This window comes from Dermacentor andersoni, chromosome 9, assembly GCF_023375885.2.
Source record: "Dermacentor andersoni chromosome 9, qqDerAnde1_hic_scaffold, whole genome shotgun sequence".
Taxonomy (NCBI): Eukaryota; Metazoa; Arthropoda; class Arachnida; order Ixodida; family Ixodidae; genus Dermacentor; species Dermacentor andersoni.
Window position 1 is genome coordinate 14,146,046 of NC_092822.1, and position 18,328 is coordinate 14,164,373.

Below are 18,328 nucleotides of genomic sequence, written 5' to 3' on the forward strand. Positions count from 1 at the left end.
GAAACGCCCTTAAATGTAAGCAGCATGCTGTATTGCTTTGTCGTGAAGTGGAAGAGATTATGGCGCTCTCTAGATGGCGTTGATGTACTCAGCTTAGCTTTAACGACAATTTATACGTTGTCGATAGAGTGTTCAGCAGCATACACGTGTACTTAAGAGAAATTTGACACGACATCGTTCACATATTAGGCGCTATTCTGGCTTCATGTGCTGCTGTAAAAGATATAGCGGCCCAAACCGATGTTTTGTGGGCCTACCAAGTAACACGCGCAAAGAAAAAAAATCATGTATACTCATGTCCTACAGATAATAACACTTTTATTAATGCACGCGTTCATTTAAAATCCACATATTGACATACTTCTTCCCACCATCATCATCATTATTAGCATTATATTAACCATCCGCGCCATCATTAAGACATTGTTACTTCACTGCAGAACAAAGGTTTCTCGTAGGCACTTCCAATTATCACTGACCTAATTTCAACCGGTAACGTCCTATGCCGGAAGACTTTCTAATTACCGCCCTACATGTTATCTTTTGCCCACACTGTTGGCGTCCAGTTTCTCTCGGAGCATGTTCTTTTACTTCAATGGGTCACTAGATGTCTGTTGTCTGTAACGTCTGGCCTGCAAATTCGACTTCTTCCTCTTAATCTCAACCAAAATATTTGCTCCTCACTCGTTCTTGCACGCCCAGATGCACATTTTCGGACCGAGAAAGTTTCTTCCTCAAATGACGCTTGAGGTGATTAGGAATAGCTTTCATAGTTGGGCATGGTGTGTGTCAGGCGTGTCAGTTGCAGGCGCTTCGTGTGAAATAAACCAGTTCACCTCTCTTGGCACACACTGTGTGGCTCTAATGAGGCCGCACTCATTTTATAGATAATAAAGAAAAGGAAGCAGGGAAGGTAACGAGCTTTTCGTGATAGTTTTGGATGTCTATACTATAGGGACTCAATTCCTCGTGCGGAACGGGAAGAGTTGGCTAGATATCTCGTAAGAAATAAAGACCCACAGGCTTTGCATTCGGTGGTCTGCAAAGAAATGTTTGGAAAGGGCGTATATCGGCGCTCTAAGAACAACTGTAAAACGGGCTATTCTATGTTAAGCAGTCGTTCGCAATCGCCTTCTAATTGGACGTTGAGAATGCGCTTCCTGCTTGTAAACTGTGTACCATAATTGATGAGAATTAGACATGCGTGTGACAATGCAAATAAACGAAAGAATTGTTAACCAGCGCAGGTTCAGCTAGATACATTACTCAAAAGGAAGTGGTCGAAAGAAAAGAAGAAGAAACAAGTCGCAGTTTCACCCGAAAGGCGAAGCATTGATAGCGATAACAAAGTATTACACAATTACATGAAGTAAAAGTTCGTAGTTCTGTACAAATCGCAGTAGGTATTCGCTTATAATTGAACAACAGTGGTATCACGAGCGCGTATAGACAAGCACAAACAAATCTCACTCGATGACCGTGCATGAGGACGAGCTCAATGGTTCCTCTGTCTATTGCAGTCGGCGATAGCATTGTGCGCGCAATATTGTAGAAATATAAAAACATGTATCAGGTTAGAGAGAGAAAAACGGAATGTAAAAAAGAAATGTGCAGATGAAAAAAAAAAAAAACGCTCGCATGTATCAGAAAATAACATTAGGATTCATTGTTGGACAAATTGAAATGGTTTAGTTATATTAAGGAAAATAATCTTTCTAGTGTTTCGTTCATCCTACGTCTATATTGTCATAAAAAGTGTCATGGTTTAATGTACAAGTACATATTCCCCCCAAGAAAATTCGTATAAAAGTTGTGTTAGGAGAGCTCGCAGCAGTACACAGACTAAAACATGTTACAAAAGGCAATTTCGGAATGTAAAGAGAGGAGGAACCTCGATACGCGAGTCACATACATTTTGAGTAATGTCCAGCAAAAGCCAGGCCACTATCAAAGGCGTTGGTAGGTAAATGGAAATATTGCGACTGTACACCCGTTTCTTGCCAGCACTTTGTGCATTACGCGGAACAAATTGATGGTATGTAAAAAAAAAGGCAAGTATCGTAAATGAATTCAGCACATAAACGAATGCTCAATTTAGCTATGATATGTACTGATGCGATTTCCACTGTGAGGGAGGAGGAGGAGGAGGAAGTTATGCAGGTAAACTAAATGTTGTGTTATTAGCACCGATGCGTCTGATTGGCAGATATACTACTTTTTTTATCTCAACTATAATGCTCGCAGATATAAGCGATATAGCTCTTCTATAGAAAAGCGTATAATGCCAAAAATGGAAGAAAACCCAACAATAACCTTCCTTTATTCGTTGGGATATCGCGAGAGTCTTATTCGGGTGTTGCTGCTCACCTCGACAACGTTCAGACAGAGAAAGGCTTCAGAGTGAATTGCTTGTGCACCAACGACCAAAATTATACGGACCGCTCTCTCGTCGGAGAAATAAAAGCTAAATTTATTTTGAATTCATACGCCAAAAAAAAAAACTTAAATAAATTGATAAGCGCACAGCAGCAAGTTCGCTATATGAAGTTTTGGCTGCAGTCCTCAATATCAAGTTGCATTCATAGACCGAGAAGAAAATCGGCTTTATCGCGGAATCTATTATTTTTCGGAGAACTTAACCTATCTATAACCTACGGCGACATGTGCCGTTAGTTGCGCAGCTGACCGAGCATCTGGTGGCACGATAACGGCTTTCATTCGAGATTTATGGGCCAGCGGACCAAGGGGAACTTGAGCCGGCGTGGGGGCAGGCTCTATCGACGGAATGATTTACGAGCCAGAGCGGGACGGATGCTGGAACCATCATTTATTTGCGCGTTGCCAGCTGCGGCTCTTGCGTCCATCTTACCTTTATTGCCCGAGTCGTCTTCGCCTTCAGCCTCATGTTCTATTCCGTCTCGAGACCGCGACGAGAAGCGTGCTCTTACGGCTACTTAGTGCAGCTAGCCGTAAGGGGTCAAAGCGTTAGCCCTCTTATGGAGCCCTCGAGAAAAGTTGCGTTGCGCGCACGACCTGCCGACGTGGTCCTCAGAAGGGACAGCTTAACCTATATGATATAAAACGGTTTCGCTGATAGTTTTTCAAGGTTTTAGCCGGATGGAGTCGATACCTTTGTTGTTTAAGGAGCGCTTAAGTAAAGTGCTGTGCAGCACTCGCTTGCAGGGTGCACAGGTGTTACGCATAACCCTATAAGAGCAGTTTTGTTAATATTATCATGCCGACGTTACCACTTGTTTGGCATTTTCACCGGTGACCGTCTTTCGCGGGATCGTCAGTATTATTCAGTGAAATGGTTACCAATATTGTAGCAAAATAGTCTGGTCTAATCAGACTGCGTGTGTCACGTCCACAATCTGATTAGACAATACTGTCTCAATCTGATTTCAGTATGACAAAGCTCGTAAGACAAGACAATGTTCATGTGTAATCGCTAGAGCTCGCGCACAGTCGATAAGGTGCAACACTAATCGCGTCTCACGCACAATCTCATTACAAAGCTCTTGTGTGACAGGATCGGCAACAATATTACAAAAAAACAAAACTTCGTATATAGCAAGTGCTTGTTGCGCAAAGGAAAAACTAGTCTACAGTCGTAGTCCGTTCAAAGACGGTCACCGGTAAATGGAAAACAATGTATGTATAACAATATTAATTTGGCTGTCAGTCAAGGCGATTTATGACTACCACATAGTGCGAGTCGTAAAGGTCAGGCCATGCATCGCTTTGTGTAGTGATTAAGCAAGTTATGCAGAAACTCCCTGGCGTGATCATCTGAATTACCACTGACTTGAGGCTAGCCTATTTAATCTATTATACCCCCAGAGCCTAGTTTATACTAGCTTACAATACTTTGGCTATTCGATATGCCTTATCATTGGATTACTTGCTGATGCGATTTGTGCCACAGTAGCGCAAGTTATTGCAGTTTTTGTTTTTCATCTTGAGAGAAATTGCGAAACACACATACACAGAGAACAAGAAACAAAGTATTTAGTAAGTTTCCTAGTGCTTTTTTTGCCATGTTAGGACACGTTTTTTTTCCAAATTTCGCAGATGCTCCTACCACACGTAGGGTAGGTCAATTTGCTTAGAAACTTGGAAATCATTTCAAATAGTCAATGAACAATATCAAAACTAAGCTGGGTAGCTGGGAGAGCTGCTTCGTGTGATGAATTCGGAGCGTACCCTTCGCGAACAGGAAGAACGTCGGCCGGAGCGTCTTCCTTGAAGCACCAAATATAGTTTTTATTTTGGAGGCCGAACGCTTCCATGAAGTTCAAATATGAGAAATTTAGGAAAGTCAAAAAGCTGTTCAACGTCATGGGCTATTCCTGTAAAAGGTATTGTGGGTTTCAGAGATGCCTATAAATTGACATTCTGTATCGAGCTGTGTGTTGGGATTCATTGTTTAATTACGCACAACGTAGCTGCACTCACTGCACTTACTGGCACTACTTGGCAGATACCTGCCCCGCCCCCCCCCCCCCCCCCCGCCCCTCATTATGTGTGTGTATATATATATATATATATATATATATATATATATATATATATATATATATATATATATATACCTCTTCCACTCAAACTCAATACTTTTCAATCGCACCTTTGGCACGGATGATCAGGGTGCCAAAGGGAACCCGTAGTAAATATTTTGTTGAAATCCATTGACTTCTAAAGTTTGATGGTGTTGCCCTTCACAGGGGAGACGCGTACAGCCGAATGGAACCTTCAGCTATTTTCTCCGGCTTGATAATTGCCTTGCCAGTGACTACTTGCGATGGAAACTGAGTGCTTGGAAACTGAGAAAACCTAAGCACAATAAGAACGTTACGAGAGGACTTAGAGCGACAAGCAGACAGATTAGAGCAATTCATGTACTAACAATTATTACCAGGGCAGCACTACGATCAAAACGCTAGATTTTCCTCTGCTAACTTTTTTTGTTGAAAGACTCTTCGCAGCGAAGGGTTTTCGATAATTCCTTTGCCATGTTCTTTGTTCCGAGATTGGTTGGTGGCGCTGATTAGTTTGGTAGCGCGACTGGAGCTCTTGGTGTACATTCGGGGAGTGAGTCATTAGTAGGATTAAGCGAGCTTGGCATCCCACTGAGCAGCGCGTGTCATGTAGGCCGAGATGGTGCTTTTGCTTTTATTTTCTGGAGGAGGCGCTCCTTGGCAAAAAGATTAAAACAAGTCTAGCGGCAGCTAGCAATATTCAAACTTTGTTGTCATGTTTGTGAAAGAAAGGACCTTGTTAAAGAATAACGGTCAATAAACGCCGAGATAAATTTTCTCGCAGTGTGCTCGAGTGCAACTTTTAGTCTTTGTCATGTACAAGAAGGTATGTAAACAGCCAGGTGATACAGCAGAAATAAATCGCTGATATTCAGTATTAGTTGGTTATCGTATGCTACATTCGTAATATATATATATATATATATTTATTATATATATTGACGTGATAAAGAGTGGCGATGGCGGACGAATACGGTGTATGCTACCTGTCGTCTGAAAGTTATTTTGCACGAGTGCCTTCAAATATGCAATAATATACAAAATTTTAATTTTTTAGAAATAAATTAACTATATTTCTCATTTTTTATGTTCCGGGGCTAACATATGTTAGCCCCGGAACATAAAAAATGAGAAATATAGTTAATTTTGTTTGTTTTGGCAGCAGTACCATGAACCTTAAAGGTACTTTAACCAGCTTCCGCCATTATAGAGCCCGAACCCCTAGCACAGCAGATCACCCAGCACAACACTCACCACAGGTTACCGTGCTGGCGCTTACACTGGCTAACCTGCCTGTCTTTCCCTCTTTTCTTTCTTCTCCTTCAAAATTGTAAACCGACGAGCGCGATGTGCAGCTCCTGCGCATGCGATCATGTCTCCAAAGCATCAAACCGCTGCACTGCCAGCTGTTGTCTCGAACGCAAGCTCGTGCGCTTTTCCTTTCGAGGAAACCCAGGTTTCTGCCCGAGAATTCAGGTAACACGCATAAACACCTTCACATCAGGTGCACTGCTTGCAACGCCACCGATTATGAACCATGGTTTCGGTGAATCATCCAATCCTGCGAGGCACAATACCGAGCGTGCCTCGCAGGTGAAAAAGAATGAGAGAGAAAGAGAAACTAAACTGAATCTAAAACGAACTAAATATTCGTTGGACGTTACCTCCACCTGATAACATAGCCAGCGTCGTTCATCTTGGAGAATTCCTTGCACAAGAGGCATAAGTACAAGACGCAGAGGTACCTAGGGCGGGTGCTACCTTGTAATCTTTTATCATGTGTTTTTAGGGCACTTTTTCTCCTAAAGCAGCGGAAACCTCAATAACAGAGACAAACTGTCGACCTTGTTTCTTCGAAACTTCGTTTCTCATAACACGACTTGCGTATACTTTTTTCTCTTCCAGCTCACAGCTGTCAGTTTAGTGCCACTCCGTTGTCACATAGAGTCAGGCTGTAGGTTTCTTTTGTTCTTTTTTTCAGCCAGGGCATCTGTTCATCTACTGTAGGGCCAAGATATTACTGCCTTCGTCACCGACACTGGTTGGCTGTTTCGCTCAACTATTCTTGTTTGTTTTTGTTTTTTTCATGACTCTACTATGGCGTCGCTGTAAAGAGGCTTTCACAATCGCGGGTATCGCGTCTCTGCCAGGCTTGCAGAACCGTCAAATGGGTGCCCAAATGAGCCCCATCAAGCTCCGGCATTTCCTTCCACCCACGCTCCCTTGACCATACTTTCTTCTTTTAGGGTTCTTTTTTTGCAACTATCAACAGCTTAGCGATTTGCCTTGTCTCAGGAATTCGCCAATAGTTGTGTTGTTTCTTTTTTTTCTCTCTCTCTCTCTTTCTCGCCCACTGTATGTCCGCCGTGTGGCTAGGTCGTAACAAAAGGAGTAAACAACCTTGACCGAGAAAGGCGCGGTCCGACATAAAACTCAGCCCGTAACAAGATAGCGAGTCAACACGCTCGTAAATTGGCGGAAACGAAAAGTAAATCTGGTAGCCGAAGTGACACATCAGATTTGTTTGTGTATTTTTGATGGGCGCCTCCAACTTTGTTGCCAGGATACTGCTGTCTTACGGGAAGGCAAGGAACTTGTTCCCCTACTAGAACTACGGAAGCATAACCGTTTGCCTGATGGTGCAAGTCTTTCACTGTCGGGCTGAAATAACGTAGCAGTACGCCAAACTAAATTTTCTTGTCAGTGCTTTTTGAAATTATCGACATGTGAGCACGTAAGAGTAGTTTTCGACATCTTTATTACGTCCCTAATACTTGTGATATTCATTTCAGTTCTCACTCTACTTTGGTGGAAATTTTCATTGCTACTAAACTTCCAACAACAGACGCGTGAACGCTAATTTTATGGTGTTCAGACCTAGATATTCTCGCAAAAATATGCTCCTTCAGGTTCTAAAGTACACGAAACTTTGCTTTTACTTCGCGACCCCTATATACACGCCTACCTGTTTGCAGACCACATATAAAAGCACGTACACTCCTTAATTAAGGGAAAATGAGGCATCCACCCAGCCGTAGCATTTCCTACAAAGGAAACCCATACGGGTTCCTCGCGGGCTTCCTTGCGGGCTTCCGCAGAGCTATTACGTCAAACCCATGTACACTCCTGCTTGCTTCTGCTGATGCTGTTGATGTGGATACACAGACGGTTGTAGCATTCCATAGGCTTCGCTGTAACTTCCTTTGCCCGACTTCTATCACGCACCTTTGTATATCCTCACCAATGGTTGAGAAACGCCCGCGAAACCTAAAACCTTCGAAGTGCCCTTGCCCGACGCACGTCTCCCTGTATGTGAATCACTGAGGACCAGGGATTGTAGTACATCTACTACGACCTGATGAATGATTCGTGGACATTCCACCAGGCAGCGCCTCTCATGCTTCCCACGAAACGCGCCCCACGTCGTCCAGCATTGAGTTTTCTTCGCTTTTGTCGCATTTTGTTCGTTTAGCTCCACAGGGTCTGCTTCACACATGAATTATATATTTCCGCTTGCTATTCTCTGGCAGAAGAGAAGCAGGTTCTCGTGTGCGTTGTTTTCCCTTTCCCGCTCGTCTTACTTGTCTAGAAACTTGTTGCGTAAGGTTCATCATATATTCCTGCTTGCTGTGTAAGCATCTTATACTGCAATGTAGCTGTAGGTGGCATAAGAAACGGATCATTAAATTCCAGCACACCAAGCGCGCAAGTCTTTATGAAACCAAAAATGCTAGAAGCACACTAAGTGCCTACATCTCCGTCCAATCACTAGCAGTAATTACCATGGCATCGGCGTTCAGTCACATAACTTTTCATTGAGTTGGTAGCTACGCCTGTTGAAGCACAGACACTGTCTGGTCACAGTTAATGATAAGTGTACTGAAATCTCTGCACTTAGTGTGCTTCTAACGGTTTGTGTTTACTAAACAGTGCACTTGATAGTATTCACTTGTATGCACTTCTTCTAGTGTGTATGTGTGTGAGAGCTCGTTAATGAAATACAGAAAATTCGGCCGGCACTTATGTAGGCGCCTACACGTGCCACTCCACATAGGAAAATAGATCGGGGAAAGAAAGGCCATTGAAAGAGGCGGGTGGGAAAGCAAAAAGACAAGAGAAAGGCAAGGAAAGCCTTGAAATCGGCTACGAACAGCACAACAAGAATGGCCGCTGCACAGGCGGCGTTCTCCTCTTCTTTTCTTTCAGCTGCCACGTCTCCTTTTCGCACTTGGGCGCAACATACCTCTTCTCGCAGAGACAGCCCACCGGGCGAGTCAACTGGCTTGTCGTGGCGTGTATGATTTCAACTTCGCGACATGTGCGACTTGTGACCTAGAAGAGAATCTGCCTGTGTTCTTGAGGTGCGCGAGAGTACAGTTCACTTCGCTGATCTTGTCAAGGACAGTATATGGTCCGTCGTAGTTTGCCAGCAGCTTTTGGCGCAAACAGTGCTTCCTTGTGGGAGTCCAAAGCCAAACGCGATCACCAGACTTATATGTAACAGGTCGATGTCGTGCGTCGTAGCGTGCTTTGTGGTTTTATTGCAACGCCAAAGTCTGCAGACGCGCAAGTCACCGAGCCTCTTCAGCGAGGCATAGTGTATCGGCGACCGTAGAGTGGTCGTGGTGGTAAAATGGGAGGCCAGAGTCAAGCATATACCGGGGCGGGCGAGTATATAGAAGGAAAAAGGGGCTTTAGCCGGTTCTGTCATGTTTGGAGGCATTGTATGCATAAGTAGTAAGCGGTAGAACTTCATCCCAGTTCTTGTGATCTGACGCAAGATACATAGAAATTATATTGGTGATTATATCGGTTTGATTAGTGCGCTTAGTCAAGCTGTTCGTTTGTGGATGATACGACGTAGAGTGCCTTAGGTGCGAGTTACATAAACGTAGAAGCTCTTCCACGATATCCGCTGTGAAATGACGTCTCCGCTCGCTTATAGTAACACAAGGCGGTCCATGTCGCATAACCATAACGTGAAGTACGAAGAATGACACTTCGGTGGCAGTGGCTTATGGTATGGCCGGCGCCTCTCATTAGCGCGTGTAGTAGTCGGCGCAGACAGCGGTTCTCCTTGTATGACTGAGGAAAAGGGCGTCAGAGATCAATTGCAACTCGCTGAAATGGCAAGCTGGGAGGCGGCAAAGGTTGAAGGAGACCAGATATGGTTGTGGTTGGACGCTACCGACGTTGGCATTCCGTGCAGCTGACCACATTCAAATTTACCAAACGTCGTATCCGGGGCCAGTAAAACCGTTCTTGAATGCGTTAAAGGGTGCGCACAGTGCCTAAGCGACCGGTGGTAGGGTCGTCGTGCATAGCCCGAAGGATTAGTGGCCGGAGGCGCTCCGGCATCACTAGCAGGAAACGCGCAGCTGTGCTTGAGTAGTTGTTCTTGCACAGAAGCCCGTCACGTACATAGTAGCTGCTTGTTGCAATAGAACTGGCCGAAAGGAAGAGTGGCTCCAATTCGGTGTCTGTCCTTTGCTCGGCTGTGAACACATCGATATCAGCAAAATCAGGTGCCACAAAGGCAATGAGATGATCAAAATCGTCTGCGTAGCAGTCCGTCGTGGTAAGCGACATCCGGGAATGACAGTCTGCGTCAGCATATTTTCTGCCACTCGTGTAGCAAATAGGGAAGTTATATTCCTGTAACCTCAGAGCCCTGCGAACAAGTCGGCCACAAGGGTTGGGGAGGTTCGCGAGCCAGCGCAGGGAGTGGCGGTCTGTGACGACTACGAATTGGCGTCCGTACAAGTAAGAGCGAAATCGCTGAACCGCAAAGATTACAGCTAAACATTCTTGCTTTGACACCGTGTAATTGTGTTCACGGTTGCTTAATGAGCGGCTTGCATAAGCAATCACGTGCTGACAGTCGTCATAGCGTTGCACCAGAACGACACCCAGACCGACGCCACTACCATCTGTGTGGATTTCTGTCAGCGCTGCAGGATTGAAGTGGCGAAGGATAGGTCGGGGGGGGGGGGGCAGCAGGAAGGTCAACTGACGAAATGCAGAATCGCATTCAGATGTCCACTCAAACCATGCATCTTTATGCAGAAGAATTGTCAGAGGATAGGCAACGTCAGTAAAACCAGGAATAAATCAGCGAAAGTAAGAGCAAAGATCTAGAAAACTACAAAGTTGCTTCGCTGACTACAGTGCACAGAATGCCTGAACGGCTGCCGCCTTGAAGGGATGAGGCTGGATATCGTCCTTGTGAACGAGATGACCAAGCGCGCGGGTTTGACAGTCACCAAAGTGACATTTCCTGCTGTTAAGAACCAGGCCAGCGTTTTTGATGCAGTCTAGGACAATATCCAGGCTTGTATTGTGTTCACTGAATGTGCGTCCGAATATATCGACTTCAATATAGCACATACAGATATTTGACTTTAATCCACGCAGCGTGGTGCCATGAATCTTTCAAAGGTTGCTGGTGCGTTGTACAATCGAAATGGCATCACATTGAATTCTAATAAAGCACCCGGGGTTATCAAGGCTGTTTTCTCCTTGTCTGCCGGGTGCATCGGGATTTGCCACTGTCCTGAGCGTAGGCCCACTGAAGTAAAATAAGAGGCCGAATAAAGGCAGTCAATTGCACCATCAATCCGGGGCAGCTGACGGACATCCTTCTTAGTCATGGCATTTAATCGGCGATAATTGGTAAAGAATCTCCAGTTACCGTCTTCCTTTCAGAAGAGTATAACCGGAGCTTCCCAAGGACTCGATGACTCTTGTATTACTCCATTTTTAAACATGTCACTCACTTGTTCACCGATTATCTTGCGCTTCTTAGGCGAGACGCGATAAGGCCTTTGCCTTATCGGACGCTCAGATACAGTATCGGTAATACGGCGTGTTCAATACTAAGGAATCGAGAACATTTTGTCCAGCCGTGCAAAGCCGAACACTGACAGATGCTTAGAAAGTGTATCCACCAATCTATGGTACTCCCTTGTGTTGAGCGACTTTCTTATCATAGACCGAAGCTTGGTGTCGGCGTGGCGAAGGTCAACAGGTTCATACGGCGATTCTGTGAGTACGGCTACGGACGAAGATGCATATGCTGCAAAGTAAGCGAACTTTAAGCCATCTGTAAACAAGAGAGGCTCTGCTGAGCAGTTAACCGTCCACAAGCCAGCATGCTCGTTGCAGACTGCGACCACACAATGAAGGACAAAAAAGTTCCTTTTCTCACACTTTAGATGCATGGCTATACGAGGCATCAGGTACTGTCTGGAACTTCATCGCGACATACAACAGGAGTGCACATAGCGGTGAATGCATGTACAACTGTATCTGTAGAGATACAAAGTTCACCTTGGCTGCATGTCTCCTCTAAGAGCCCGACGAAACAATACAGTAATGGTATGTACCAGTGAGTCAAATGTGATTTTGTTGATATAAATAGGTTATTATTTGCCATTCACGCCGATGCCTTGTAGAGATGAGACAATTTGAAGCCTTACGTTGCATTGAAGAAGAAGCCATAAGACCTAGTATGCTTCCTAGCCCGAGTGGTTTTAGTGTGTTAGCATTCTTACGGTACTTTACGCACTTTCCGAGTGCTAACTATCCTATCTAACTATTTATGTATCTAGCCGTTTACCGCCGACCTGGCTTCATGGTCGAGCCGCGGCCTGTTGTGGTCAGGGGAACAAGGTTCAAAACCAACCGGCGGACCAACTTGAGTCGCTGCGTATGTGACATCTGTACCGCTCTCCAAGAACCTCTTTCCCGCCGATATGGGTCACTGTCGATGCGGGACTTGGTATGCGCCGCTCTTCAATTAAACTCTTTGAAATGAAACGCCGACTTAGAGCGCTCGGTATGTGCCAGTCTCTCAGCACTGGTCTTCAATGAACCTCACTGATGCCAGCTTGGGTCACTAGGTATTGCCAGTAGGTGTGTTCCGCTCTACAGTGACAAAAAAGACCCCTGAAATTTCTTCGATGCTGGGTGGAATCGAACCCCCGTCACAAGAGTTCCGCGAGGACAGCAACCCGATGCATCGGCTGGCTGCATCACAAAATCCCTGGATATGTGCCGCTTCTTAATGAACGTCTTTCGCACCAGTACTTTAGCTAGCTGGGCCATGAATGCACTGGGCATGTGCCGCTCTTCAGTGAACCTACCGCCAACTTGGATCCCTGTGTATGCGCCAATGATTGCGTGGCAAGTGAAGAATGAATTCTCAGCGTTCACACGCATCGGCGCGCCACGCTTCTCGTCTCGGAGACCACACGCAGGCTTCACGGAGGCGGCTCTGGATGGTGCAGAGCATTCATAGGCAAGCCCGACAGAAGAATCCCTCACACGCCTCATACATAACTCGTTGGCGATACGTAGTGTGGGTACACTGCTTCAATGCTAAGCGCATTGCCGTCAAAAATTGTCGTGAGATGAGTTCTGCCGAACTTTTTTCAGGATATAAAGTTCCGTTCTTCTAAAAGTCTTACAATGCAGTAAGAAAGCTTAGACGCCTCATTGGAATATGCATGCAAGTTCGCCTCCTTCGTACGAGAGCTGGTGCACACGTCCGGTCGTCTTTCATGTCCCTGTCAATCCAGCGCTATGACTTCAATTGATGGAACGTTGCGGCTAATTTAGGTTGCATATTAAGCTTTCCCAAAGCATTTCCACAGAGGTTTCGTAACCAGGAAGAGAAATGATCAAATGACTCTGCGTTCACGCATTCGGCTACGGCCATGCGAACTGTTAGATATCGGGCTGAGTCCCCTGCAGTTATCTTTAGAAGCATCTCACCTGCAGTTTTATAAATTTCTTCGTGCACCAAACGTTAGCCTGGGCTATTTAATGCGTTGGTCCAATGAATGAATAAGTGAGCGCCGCGAAAAAAGACGAGTGGAGTTATATAACACGCGAATAAAGCACACATTAGTCAATGTCTATCGCCTTCTTAAAAGCTTCGAGCTTGTCAGAAAACGTTTCATTCCAACGCTGCGGTTCTTCTATTGTGTCTGCGTTTGCAACAACCTAATCATTAATTTGTTATATTTGATTTTGATTTTCTTTACAACGTGGATGGTTGGAACGGGTTATCACTCGTTAAAAAGCTGCGCGAGCTTTCACTTCGGTAAAAAGTATGCTCCGATTGGATTTTTTTTCTCGAAATCTAACAGTCCGTCATGCAGCTTATTGACAAGAAAGTATGCCTTCTGTCGCGAAAAATGCCCCTCCTTAATGTTCACCCTAAGCGTGTTCGCAGGAGCTGCAAAATATGTATTCGTTCTCATAATGGAATAATGTAATAAAAAGGCGCATGCCCGTGCGAGTGTTCTTTTTTCCACCCAATATCCCTGTAGTCGTTTTGTGCCACTTGTCCATTAAATAAAGAATTCTTTCATGGCTGACTTATGAAATAAAATTCGTAATTTATAGATTATGAAAAAGAAACATGATTTCTTTTATTCGCGACGACGTAAAATTTTCTGTCGTGGTATTGTCGTCATATATGAAGTATTTGACGTATAACAACGATTTTTTGTTTCGTTTTAGCGGCAAAACTTTCTGAACCATCACAGAAGCAGGTCGAAGGAAAACCGGACAGTGTTGTGAAGAACGGGTGGCTATAAATTTTAGCCAAGTTAGTAGCACTTACCGTCAGCGACTAAGCAGGGCCAGAGCTACGCACACGTCTCGATGCTTTCGTCACCAGTAAGATCCTCATCGCTAATATTGCCACTTTCGCAGTGTGCATGGTCCAACCGGTGCCAACCAGTTCTGGCTGTCGACGACTCTCCTCTTGTTTCACTGGCTAAAAGCGCTGCGACATCCGAGAAACGTTGTGAAATGCTGGTCCCTGGCCGTCGTTCGCATTTATTGCTTTTTGCACAGGCTAGCTGTTGGCGTTGATATTAATGGAACCTTTAAACTAACAAAGGGCTCGTGCTCATTCGAGAATGCCATGGCGTAATAATTTCGGCATGCTTGGACGATTATAAAATGGCAACTCCTTCGAAGGAACATTGCTTCGCTTTTAGCAACCACCGCGCGGCAAAAAGGGACGTTGCACAGGAGAGCTCTTAGCTTGAGAACATCACTTGAACACTTAATGATTCAGCGAAATGATCAAGCGGCGGCTCTTATGGCATATATCACCGACATTCGAGTGTTGCCCCCATGGGAGTGATAAATGCAAAGTCTCGAAAAGCACTTGAATTACGCAGACACTTTCGTAACAAAGTGCATCACCTACAGCTCATCCCCAATTTTTTTTTTACTTAGGCAGGACATAATATTTCCCCTCGCAGTGCTGTCGTCAGATCTGATTTACTTGTCGTAACAAGGATCTTTGCTTTGTTTGAGCGGCGGAACTTTCTGAAGTTTGATGTGAACTTCTCTTCACGATTCAGGACAACATTCATTTGGGCTAGATGGTGCATACTTGACTGTGTCGCGAAGAGAAGGAACAGCGCCAACTAAGACGATCACAAGTGGGGAGAACTGAAAGTGGGGAAATGGCGCTTGTCCTGTGTCGTTCTCCCCACTTGTGATCGTCTTAGTTGGCGCTGTTCCTTCTTTTCACGACACAGTCGATTTTGTCATAGCGACGATGGACTGCGCTGTGGGGAGTTCTGTAGCTGCACCAACATTTACATCGATATCTTCGCTGTAGTGAACGTCTGGTGATACTGCAAACTTGATACAAATTTACGGTTAATTCAGGATTGAAACATTGCCCGGCTGAAAACATGTGTCATGTTTTAAACTTCATGTAATGCCAACCCCTTTCCGCGCCGTTGCCGGTGATATGAATCTGTGAATTGCCGTCGCCGACACTCATCGGTTGGGAGGCAGTGACGCACTCTCGTTTTTTTTTGTCTTGCCTGCAAACGGACAAAATGAGAAGCAACCCAGTAGACCGATGCTGAGTCGACTGGTGCCTGTTGTTATCGGAAATCCCGTCATGCGGCTGTGGTAGCGCTCATCAGTGCCTTTCGCCTCACAGTACTAGCACATCTCAGTCTGTCTCAAAGCGCCAACGTGGCGGTATTTACAACATAACTGAGTTTGAAAGTGTCCACAATAGCACCACCGGTGAACTAGCCGGCCCCGCCGAACAACTTTCCTTCGGCCGAATTTGCCCCGCCGTATTCCCTCATTCAAGCATGCATCCCGGTACGGAGAAAGGAAGCTATAGAAGGGACAATGACATCATGCAGTGAGCCTTTGCAAGGAAACCCCCATGAAGTCGTACCTCTTCACTTTTCTCCCACTCTCATGCTTCCAAAAGTCGTTCCAAAACATACGACTTCTGAGTCTCGGCTGGGCTCGGCGTACTCGGCCCGTGTGTTTAGATCCGGAAAGGTATTAATCGGTGTGTACTTCTTCGGGTGCTCTACCAACAGCTCTGTGCACATTTCCTCTTAATATAAATGCGCAACTTTTCTGGTTTCTTGCAACATATAGGGTGTTCCGATTCTGGCCAGCATCGGAGACGATCAACATAGATACCAAGGAGGCAGCTTCGAGCTCGAATAAAAAGAAAAAGAAAGAAGGAAAAGAAGAAAAAAAGAAAGAAAAACCTCTTTAAGGAATAAAAATAGAGAAACGCGTCTGGAACCGTCTGGAAGACGATGAAAAGGTTATGATGATTTATTGGCATACCCTTTGAAATGGGGGGTGACAAATAGTCACCTAACCAGCTTGACCTGCTCCGGTATGCTATATACATGCTTTTCATTCTAGCATTTTTGTATACATTTCGTTGATCTCCTTTCTCTTCCTCAAAATTTCTCTCTCTGCATTCTACCCCTACCTATCCCTGCTGCAACGGATCTGGTCGTATCAATCTCTTCCCTGCTTTTTTTTTCCACCCTACCCTAAATGTCTGTTGCTTTTGTCGACTGCTGACCGGTTGGTGCTTCCGTCCACTTTGAATCCAAGCACTTTTGGAAGGCGCACGTTACCTACGGGTCTCGTTAAGTGAATCCTTTCGCATTCCGTTAGGATGTGCTGAGTGGTCTCCGGATCTTCGCCGCATCATACGCATGCTTCATCTTATTGCGAATATTTGCTCTGGTACGTTTTTGTCCTTAGGCAACCAGCTCTTGCCTCAAATAGCAGGACACTTCCTTTCGTGTTATCGTATAGATTTTCTTTTCTAATTTGTCATCTTATCCTTCTAAATATCCATGATCTTGTTGTTTCCATGCTTTGAATCCAATTCACTGTCTCGGTTTCTCCCACTTTCTTTCTGATGACTCCTGGTTGTTTACACTTTAAATTACCCTTTACTTGGTTGCCAAGTTTCATGAATGGTTTCTACATTCTGTATCCACGCTTTTTAGGTACAGATGCTTGTGCAATTTAGCCGCCTACTTATTTTGATCAATGTCCCCGAGTCTTTCCTCAAAACTGATTTTGCTCTGTGCTTTTCTGACTTCAAATGAAGTTCAACCCATGCTTGAGATAGGATAGGATAGGATACACTTTATTGCTCTAATTTAGAGAATATCCCATAACAATTCCCTGTCTACGTTGTCGTACATTCCCTTAATATCTAGGAGGACAAAAGAACTTTATTTTGTCAATTTCGCACATCTTGAAATGCTATCCATAAAGTTTATTCTGAGCTACTGAAATCTCTGTGCACTGAGTTAGTACAAAAATATCTTGTAAGCGTCTGCATGGTCTGAACCCATTCTGTAGTTCCCCCAGTATACATCATTTTTCTCCACTTCGATGGTTCTGATTTTATAGCTTGCATTGCCATTCTGTATACCACCGACGTTACTGCAACTGGCCTCTACGAGCTCGTTCTACCCTTGTCACCTTTGCCTTTGTAGATGAGGTTCATCTTGCTTTCATCCCATCAGCCGGACTTGTTTTTAATCACTTGCTCAATGTCATTAGTCAGTAACGCTTTTCTTTTTGGACCGAGGTTTTTGATTAGCTGTACTTGGATTTCGTCGGGTCCCGCAGCTGTGTTATTATGGACAATTCCTTCAGCTTCTTTTTTGAGTAAATGTTTTCTATGGTAAAATTTGATATCTCACACTTCTCTGTTGGTGCTGGATCTTTTTGAGTCTAATTAGGTTTTCAGTTGTACCAAAGTTATCCCTAATAACGTCTCTGATGTACCAGAGTGCATCGTCGTCTTCTAGGAAGTTACCGTTTTCATCCCTTATAGCCGTTTTCGACTTTTTAGTTGTAGTTCCAAGTGCTCTTACATGGTTGAAGAATCTTTGCTCTGCACCTTTGTCTTTTTTGCGAAAGTTATGCATCCAACATTCACGTGTGCATTTAATTTTTTCTTGCACGAGCTCACTCGCCACCCTTTTCTTTTCTCAGTATTTCTTCCATCTAAGGATGGATGGATGGAACTTTATTATTACAGGAATCGTTGCGCGGTTTATTCCTGGGTGGTTCCCTCTGACAGGGCTCCACTGGCGATCGCGGCTCACTGGGCCTGGTCGAGGGTCGCCAGTTCGCTTCCGAGGTCCAGTTCGGAGAGTCTGGCCACCCAAGATCACGTAGCGAGTGTTTGTGCTGGGACTCGTGCCAAAATTGCGTTGCCCGGACGGTCGGTGCATTCGTGTGTTATGTGCGCGAGTGTCTCTGTGTGGTTGCTACACCATGGACATGTCCGGGACGTATATCTGTCTGGGGAGATTGCGTGTAGACGAGACAAGTGCGGGTATGTGTTTGTTTGCAGGCAGCGCCAATCCCTTGCCTGGAGTTTATTGAAAGGTTTGTGGGGGGAGCGTATTGCGTTCTTTCGAGATGTTGGTCCGGCAGTATTTGTTGACTTG